We start from the raw sequence: 9,079 nt of genomic DNA, 5'->3' as shown, positions 1-9,079 counted from the left end.
GTTCAAAACTCGAAAGTAACGTAATTTGTGGTGTATTTTTTCTTAGGTTCGTTCGGCCGTTTTCGGTTTTTGGTCACTTGTTACCCTTAAAATTGCATCTGTGCCACATATTCACTGTATAGGTTTTGTTTCCCCTTCTATTAACTTTTTTAGGATATATAGGATATACCTGTAATTAAGGGATACGGGGGTTCAAAACTCGAAAGTAACGTAGTTTGTGGTGTATTTTTTCTTAGGTTCGTTCGACCGTTTTCGGTTTTTGGTCACTTGTTACCCCTTAAATCGCATCTGTGCCACATATTCACTATATATGTTTTGTTCCCCCTTCTATTACCTTTCTTAGGATACATAGGATATACCTGTAATTAGGGGATACGGGGGTTCAAAACTCGAAAGTAACGTAATTTGTGGGGTATTTTTTCTTAGGTTCGTTCTGCCGTTTTCCGTTTTTGGTCACTTGTTACCCCTTAAATCGCATCTGTGCCAAATATTCACTATATAGGTTTTGTTTCCCCTTCTATTACCTTTCTTAGGATATATAGAATATACCTGTAATTAGGGGATACGGTGGTTCAATACTCGAAAGTAACGTAATTTGTGGTGTATTTTTCTTAGGTTCGTTCGGCCGTTTTCGGTTTTTGGTCACTTGTTACCCCTAAAATCGCATCTGTGCCACATATTCACTATATAAGTTTTGTTTCCTCTTCTATTACCTTTCTTAGGATATATAGGATATACCTGTAATTAGGGGATACGGGGGTTCAAAACTCGAAAGTAACGTAATTTGTGGTGTATTTTTTCTTAGGTTCGTTCGGCCGTTTTCGATTTTTGGTCACTTGTTACCCCTTAAATCGCATCTGTGTCACATATTCACTATATAGGTTTTGTTCCCCCTTCTATTACCTTTCTTAGGATATATAGGATATACCTGTAATTAGGGGATACGGGGCTTCAATACTCGAAAGTAACGTAATTTGTGGTGTATTTTTCTTATGTTCCTTCGGCCGTTTTTGGTTTTTGGTCACTTGTAAACCCTTAAATCGCATCTGTGCAACATATTCACTATATAGGTTTTGTTTCCACTTCCATTATCTTTCTTAGGATATATAGGATATACCTGTAATTAGGGGATACGGGGGTTCAAAACTCGAAAGTAACGTAATTTGTGGTGTATTTTTTCTTAGATTCGTTCGGCCGTTTTCGGTTTTTGGTCACTGGTTCCCCCTTAAATCACATCTGTGCCACATATTCACTACATACGTTTTGTTCTCCCCTTCTATTACCTTTCTTAGGATATATAGGATATATCTGTAATTAGGGGATACGGGGGTTCAAAACTCGAAAGTAACGTAATTTAGGCCTAAATTAAAATATTGTTTGTTTGCCCTTTTCCGACCCTATGTTTTGAAATAGGGTAGGTAGGTAGGTAAAATATTTTATTTTTTTCCCCAAAAAAATAACTTGGGTCGGTATATTTTTTGTCATTGGTAGGCAGGTAGGTATAATATTTTATTTTATAGATACAAAATCTTCATAATGTCATTTTTGTTTGTTTTGCTTTTGCTAAAAAGTTTCTGGGACTATTTGTATAATAGTCCCAGGAAGTTTTGAAAAAAATATCATGTAGAATGTGAATTTAATTCATATGCACTACTATTTTGTTTTCAAATATCAAAATATATTTTCAACGTTTATATGCCTGGAACTTTGAAGAGTTTTAACTTTCACTAATATTCTGTACTACGTACCTTGTTCGCTTACCTCTACCTAAAGGTTTTCTGTAAGAGTTAATATTGTCCTGGTAAAATATGCCTAGGCAGACATACATTACTAGTAGAAAAAGTCCCTAGTGTTTAAATTTTCGTTTGTGCCTATGTTGCCAATAAAATTGCAATAAGACTTGAAACTCAATTGTCACGTATTTTACATCGCATTTATAAATGATATGTATGGAAAACTTGGGCGATTTTACTGCCAAATATTCTCCACTTTAAAGGCGTTTGTCACCTTTGGTTCATGTCAGATATAATGAATATAACAATACTGGTCGAAAGCATCGTTAACATTATCATCCTGATCAACGGATCACAAAAAGGCCAAGGACGTATGTTAGTTATACATCCTTGCAAAAGGCCATCCCTACATAGAATACAACGTCCGTTTACAAAATAGTTTGTACACACGTTGATAGTTTTGTAAATGAACCCTGCTCTTCAAGTTTAAAAATACAGAGTTTTAAACATACATCATATCACGATTTCAAAGCGTTCAACATCGATTTCAAACAAATGCTTTGAAACTCTAAATGCAAGTGTTCATGTCAAACGCTCACGTGATACCAAACGGACTAGACGTTATACGATAAAGGTAAAACCCGAGGATTCCGGTAAAAAAAAGTTTTGAGCGGGAAATACAAATATAAGATTTTTGGTAGGAACGAAAAAATAAAATAAAATAAAATCTTGCTGGTAAATACAAATAAAAGATTTTCAGGCGGAACGAATTTATAGGGTCGGTCGGTAAAGGGCAAACAAACAATATTTTAATTTAAGCCTTATGGTGTATTTTTTCTTAGGTTCGTTCGGCCGTTTTCGGTTTTTGGTCACTTGTTACCCCTAAAATCGCACCTGTGCCACATATTCACTATATAAGTTTTGTTCCTCGTTCTATTACCTTTCTTAGGATATATAGGATATACCTGTAATTAGGGGATACGGGGGTTCAAAACTCGAAAGTAACGTAATTTGTGGTGTATTTTTTCTTAGGTTCGTTCGGCGGTTTTCCGTTTTTGGTCACTTGTTACCCCTTAAATCGCATCTGTGCCACATATTCACTATATAGGTTTTGTTTCCCCTTCTATTACCTTTCTTAGGATATAGATGATATACCTGTAATTAGGGGATACGCGGGTTCAAAACTCCAAAGTAACGTAATTTGTGGTGTATTTTTTCGTAGGTTCGTTCGGCCGTTTTCGGTTTTTGGTCACTTGTTACCCCTAAAATCGCATCTGTGCCACATATTCACTATTTAGGTTTTGTTTCCACTTCTATAACCTTTCTTAGGATACATAGGATATACCTGTAATTAGGGGATACGGGGGTTCAAAACTCGAAAGTAACGTAATTTGTGGTGTATTTTTTCTTAGGTTCGTTCGGCCGTTTTCGGTTTTTGGTCACTTGTTACCCCTTAAATCGCATCTGTGCAACATATTCACTATATAGGTTTTGTTTCCCCTTCTATTACCGTTCTTAGGATATATAGGATATACCAGTAATAAGGGGATACGGGGTTAAAAACTCGAAAGTAACGTAATTTGTGGTGTATTTTTTCTTAGGTTCGTTCGACCGTTTTCAGTTTTTGGTCACTTGTTACCCTTAAAATCGCATCTGTGCCACATATTCACTATATAGGTTTTGTTTCCCCTTCTATTACCTTTCTTAGGATATATAGGATATACCTGTAATTAGTGGATACGGGGGTTCAAAACTCGAAAGTAACGTAATTTGTGGTGTATTTTTCTTATGTTCCTTCGGCCGTTTTCGGTTTTTGGTCGCTTGTTACCCCTTGAATCGCAATTGTGCCACATATTCACTATATCAGTTTTGTTTCCCCTTCTATTACCTTTCTTAGGATATATAGGATATACCTGTAATTAGGGGATACGGGGGTTAAAAACTCGAAAGTAACGTAATTTATGGTGTATTTTTTCTTAGGTTCGTTCGGCCGTTTTCGGTTTTTGGTCACTTGTTACCCCTTAAATCGCATCTGTGCCACATATTCACTATATAGGTTTTGTTTCCCCTTCTATTACCTTTCTTAGGATACATAGGATATACCCGTAATTAGGGGATACGGGGGTTCAAAACTCGAAAGTAACGTAATTTGTGGTGTATTTTTTCTTAGATTCGTTCGGCCGTTTTCGGTTTTTAGTCACTTGTTACCCCTTAAATCGCATCTGTGCCACATATTCATTATATAGGTTTTGTTCCCCCTTCTATTACCTTTCTAAGATACATAGGATATACCTGTAATTAGGGGATACGGGGGTTCAAAACTCGAATGTAACGTAATTTGTGGTGTATTTTTTCTTAGGTTCGTTCGGCCGTTTTTGGTTTTTGGTCACTTGTAACCCCTTAAATCGCATCTGTGCAACATATTCACTATATAGGTTTTGTTTCCCCTTCTATTACCTTTCTTAGGATATATAGGATATACCTGTAATTAGGGTATACGGGGGTTCAAAACTCGAAAGTAACGTTATTTGTGGTGTATTTTTTCTTAGGTTCGTTCGGCCGCTTTCGGTTTTTGGTCACTTGTTACCCCTTAAATCGCATCTGTGCAACATATTCACTATATAGGTTTTGTTTCCCCTGACGTTACGCACGGTATTGGTGCCACTCAGCGTTACACGACGTTCCTATAAAACGACGATTTTGACGTTGTTCCACGGAAAGTTTCAAACGTTGACCTGATATTCTACTCATGTGAAAATGCCGCTTAAAGTAAAGAGATGTTCGAAGTTGCTTCTTTATATGGTTTATTTTTTTCAAGCCGGTGCAAATGCAAAATTCCATTGAATTAAAACAAAATTTTAGATACATGAACATTTTTTAATTTTTGCGAAGAATTGCCTGCAACAATAGCACAAAATGACAATTTGATGTCTTGTAAAATGATTTAAATATATAAAAAGAAGATGTGGTATGATTTCCAATGAGACAACTCTCCATAAGAGATCAAAATGAAAAAGAAATAAACAACTATAGGTCACTGTACGGCCTTCAACAATCAGTTTCTTCTATTTCTTAAAATTAAGCAATGATTTCTCTTCCAGAAGACGTCTCCTATCTTTGCTAGTGAAATTGTAAATATTTCGTTTCTTGTTTCTGTCTCTTTTCCCCAATTACACGTTTATTATGTTTGTTGTAATTTGGTAATTTCGCTCCCTCAATTAACGTTAATATTCAAATGCTTCTTGATTTGTCTTTGACTATGTGAAAGATGTAGGTAGTAAATCGCCAGCTATTTTTCATTTCATAATCTTATTTTATCAACGCTTTAATCCTGGGCCGATTATATTAACGTTACTATAAAAGTCCCAGAATTTGGTTTTATTTAAAAAAAATTAAACAGTGACTTATAATTACATTTTAATTCATATTATTTATTTTAAAGTATAAGTAAGTCCACAATCTTAACATCAATCCGATTTTATGGAAAATGTTAAATATATCATCATTATTTCAAAAATCTCTAAAAAAAACTTTTTAAAATGTGCATCATGTTTAAAAAGAAAGGGGTGCTCTTATGCTGCCGTTGCCAACTTTCAATGATTTAAAGTTGGTCGGGTCTAAATTATTTTTTTTAAAAAGAAAATGTTTTCATTGATTAAAATTTTTAAATCAGGCAAATAATTAATTCGTATACAATTTAACGTTATTATATCGCGAAAGTCAAATTACGGTTACGGGGACATTTCATTGGACATCTTATATCGTTTCGGATTTTCTACCTGCAACTCAAACAAAAGTCCGTATAATATAATTTTAAAGGAAATTAAATGTATTTTCCATTCATATCAGTTAACAGGTGTTAAAAAACTGAGATATAGTAGAATTTCGTTTGATAAAAAGCCTCTGAATTATTCTTTATGTTATTTTGTCCATCGGGACATTTTATTGGACACGGGAAAAATGACGATGTTTTTAAAATAAGACCGCAGTTACATAATGGTGACTTCAGATAGCTTCTTCGGGACATGTATAATTTTTCTGATATTATTAAAATCCATTTTCGTCCGTTATATCTTATGAAAGTGAAGACTGAAAAAAAAATTTACGGGTTGAGCAGCTAATTGGGACATTTTTTCTCTTTTTTATTTAAACTCTTTTGACGATCTTCCTTCTCTTACAGTTTAAAGCGTATGTTACTTCATTTAAAGTTAAATGTATACAAAACAATTGTAAAATTTTTAACCATTCTACTTACTAATGAATCCGGACTGGGATTTTAAAGACTCACATAAAACAAAATTGTAACAGCGGGACACCCTTGAAATGACGTTATAGGCATCGAAATGAGCAAAGTTTTTTCATTAAAAAATAGACAAAGCACAAAATCATCTATGTTATTGATTTCTGTGGTTTATTTCCTTTCGAATAATATGCATAACATGGATATTTATTGTATAGGATAAGAGCTTGAATTTGAATAACCCGCCTTCTAACCCATATTTCCCAAGTGACACCAATATCGTGCGCAACGTCCCTTCTATTACCGTTCTTAGGATATCTAGGATATACCTGTAATTAGGGGATACGGGGGTTAAAAACTCGGAAGTAACGTAATTTGTGGTGTATTTTTTCTTAGGTTCGTTCGGCCGTTTTCAGTTTTTGGTCACTTGTTACCCTTAAAATCGCATCTATGCCACATATTCACTATATAGGTTTTGTTTCCCCTTCTATTACCTTTCTTATGATATATAGGATATACCTGTAATTAGGGGATACGGGGGTTCAAAACTCGAAAGTAACGTAATTTGTGGTGTCTTTTTTCTTAGGTTCGTTCGGCCGTTTTCGGTTTTTGGTCACTTGTTACCCCTAAAATCGCATCTGTGCCACATATTCACTATATAAGTTTTGTTCCACGTTCTATTACCTTTCTTAGGATATATAGGATATACCTGTAATTAGGGGATACGGGGGTTCAAAACTCAAAAGTAACGTAATTTGTGGTGTATTTTTTCTTAGGTTCGTTCGGCCGTTTTCCGTTTTTAGTCACTTGTTATCCCTAAAATCGCATCTGTGCCACATATTCACTATATAGGATTTGTTCCCCCTTCTATTGCCTTTCTTAGGATGTATAGGATATACCTGTTATTAGGGAATACGTGGGTTCAAAACTCGAAAGTAACGTAATTTGTGGTGTATTTTTTTCTTATTTTCGTTCGGCCGTTTTCGGTTTTTGGTCAGTTGTTACTCCTAAAATCGCATCTGTGCCACATATTCACTATATAGGTTTTGTTTCCCCTTCTATTAAATTTCTTAGGATATATAGGATATACCTGTTATTAGGGAATACGGGGGTTCAAAACTCAAACGTAACGTAATTTGTGGTGTATTTTTTCTTAGGTTCGTTCGGCCGTTTTCGATTTTTGGTCACTTGTTACCCCTTAAATCGTAATTTCCCCATAGGCGACAATGGTAGCCTTTTTTGAGATACCGACTTTAGAAAGTTGATTTTTTTTTAACGAAACCTTGCTAGAATCAAAGAAAAGTTATTAGGACAGTATTTTTTGGTCCAAAAAATATAGGTTCGCGTTGCTTTTCTTAGCGTATTTTGTACTTATCTCCCATGCCTATCAATTTTGCCCTTAAAACATACGTGTCTTGACCTAGTGTTGAAAAGTCATCTCGATCAGTGCCTTTATAGGGCTATGGAATGATTTTTATTTTGCCTTTTGTATAAAGCAGAGTGCACGAAGTCTCTAATAATAAAAAAAATAACGGGCGCACATTTCGACCAATCAGGATTAGCTATACTCTTAATTCTGAATACCATGTTATGCTCATAAAATGACTGCGCCCATAAAATCTAATGGTGTATTGTAACCGTGGCTTAATCCTGCTTTCTTTTCTTTTCTTTTTAGTTAAAAAGAGCTATTTGACATTAAACAAAAAGAGGAAAATTTCTCGACAAAAGAGTCTCACATTTGTAGAAGTTGACGCGTCAGTACCAATGTAAAAAAAAAACCTTGTCCAGGCCGAAAAAAAGTATGTTTCCGCTGAGGATTGAACTCAGGACCTTCCGCGTGTTAAGCGGATGTGATAACCACTACACCACGGAAACCATTAATGAGATTTGCCTTATTCATTTATTTAGTAGTCAGCTGTCCGACTGATCATTGGCATATTGGTGTTTTTTTAATACTCATTTGCATTACTGTGATTGATTTTTTTTTTAAGCATATTGTATTAAACATTTGAAGAGTCCGTCATGCAAACTTATAGGAAGCACTTCTAAAACCTACAAGAAGTACATGATACATTCTGAAATATGGAAGACTGGTGCAGTTTTCTTTTTTATCTTGCTTTCCCCATGTGTGTCAGTGGTTTCATTTTAACCTGTGTGTGCTAAAGTAATCTAAGCTGAGAGGCCCAAGTTAGACTTTGATGATATGCCTAATTGTATAGCGATTTTCACATGATATATAAACTGAAGTATAAATTCGATAATATTAGATAAGTATATTGTCCGGTTCTGTGGTGTAGTGGTTATCACGTCTGCTTTACACGCAGAAGGTCGCGAGTTCGAACCTCGCCAGAACCTGGTTTGTTTTTGCAAATGGGCACTCCATTACTTTTAATAACGAAAGAAATTGTTTGTGTAACTGTAATTGTTTGAAACCTAAAATTTGGCTAGATACAATAATTCAGAAATATTTGTTGGCACCCAAGGTCCTGCGGCAATCTATTGAAAAACCTATCATCTCCAAAACAGTATGTATTGTTATGATATTATAATTATTATGTTTATTTATGTTGGCCTAATTTGTGTTGTATGGCCTGATAGCTGTTTACCAAATAATCTTATAACTGTGCAGTTTATGAATGATTGGAACTTTCTAGAATGATCCTGATCAAAGATGCGTAATTTAAACTTCTACGTTATTCCAGAAACTTCCGTTGTAACTTTCCAGGATTTTCCACAATGTTCCATTATAGAGTGTTCTAGAATTTTCCATGACAACACTATATATACAGACACTAAAGTTAAACTCTCATAATTAAACTTGGACATAGACATTGATAGACATTAGTATTCACAGCATTTGGATTGACACTTTTATTCTACAAACAACATCATACTGGATTGTGACATTAGTAGTGATCGTAATATTCAAATTGGATTCCGAAAGATTTCCGGATACAGATAAAGATAACAGATTGAACTCATATTTTGACAGTTAAGTTGACAGTAATATTTGTGTAAAACTTTTGTAATCTTTTGTATATTAAATATTGTTAAATTTTATTATTGATTTGTGTCTTTTGTTGGCTACAATTTAAAAGCGATTTCT

The 9,079-nt window shown here is 34.5% G+C and overlaps 2 non-coding genes across 2 annotated transcripts; one reads left to right on the top strand and one right to left on the bottom strand.

Moving 5' to 3' along the window:
* Positions 1 to 7,775: 7,775 nt before the first annotated feature.
* Trnav-aac (transfer RNA valine (anticodon AAC)) lies at positions 7,776 to 7,848 on the bottom strand. Its single transcript has one exon. It is a non-coding gene; the product is annotated as a tRNA-Val (tRNA).
* Positions 7,849 to 8,255: 407 nt separating this feature from the next.
* Positions 8,256 to 8,328, top strand: Trnav-uac (transfer RNA valine (anticodon UAC)). Its single transcript has one exon. It is a non-coding gene; the product is annotated as a tRNA-Val (tRNA).
* Positions 8,329 to 9,079: the final 751 nt, after the last annotated feature.

Source organism: Mytilus galloprovincialis, chromosome 8 (genome assembly GCF_965363235.1).
Source record: "Mytilus galloprovincialis chromosome 8, xbMytGall1.hap1.1, whole genome shotgun sequence".
Lineage (NCBI taxonomy): Eukaryota > Metazoa > Mollusca > Bivalvia > Mytilida > Mytilidae > Mytilus > Mytilus galloprovincialis.
Note: the sequence above shows the minus strand (reverse complement) of the source record. Positions and strands in the feature narration are given on the sequence as shown.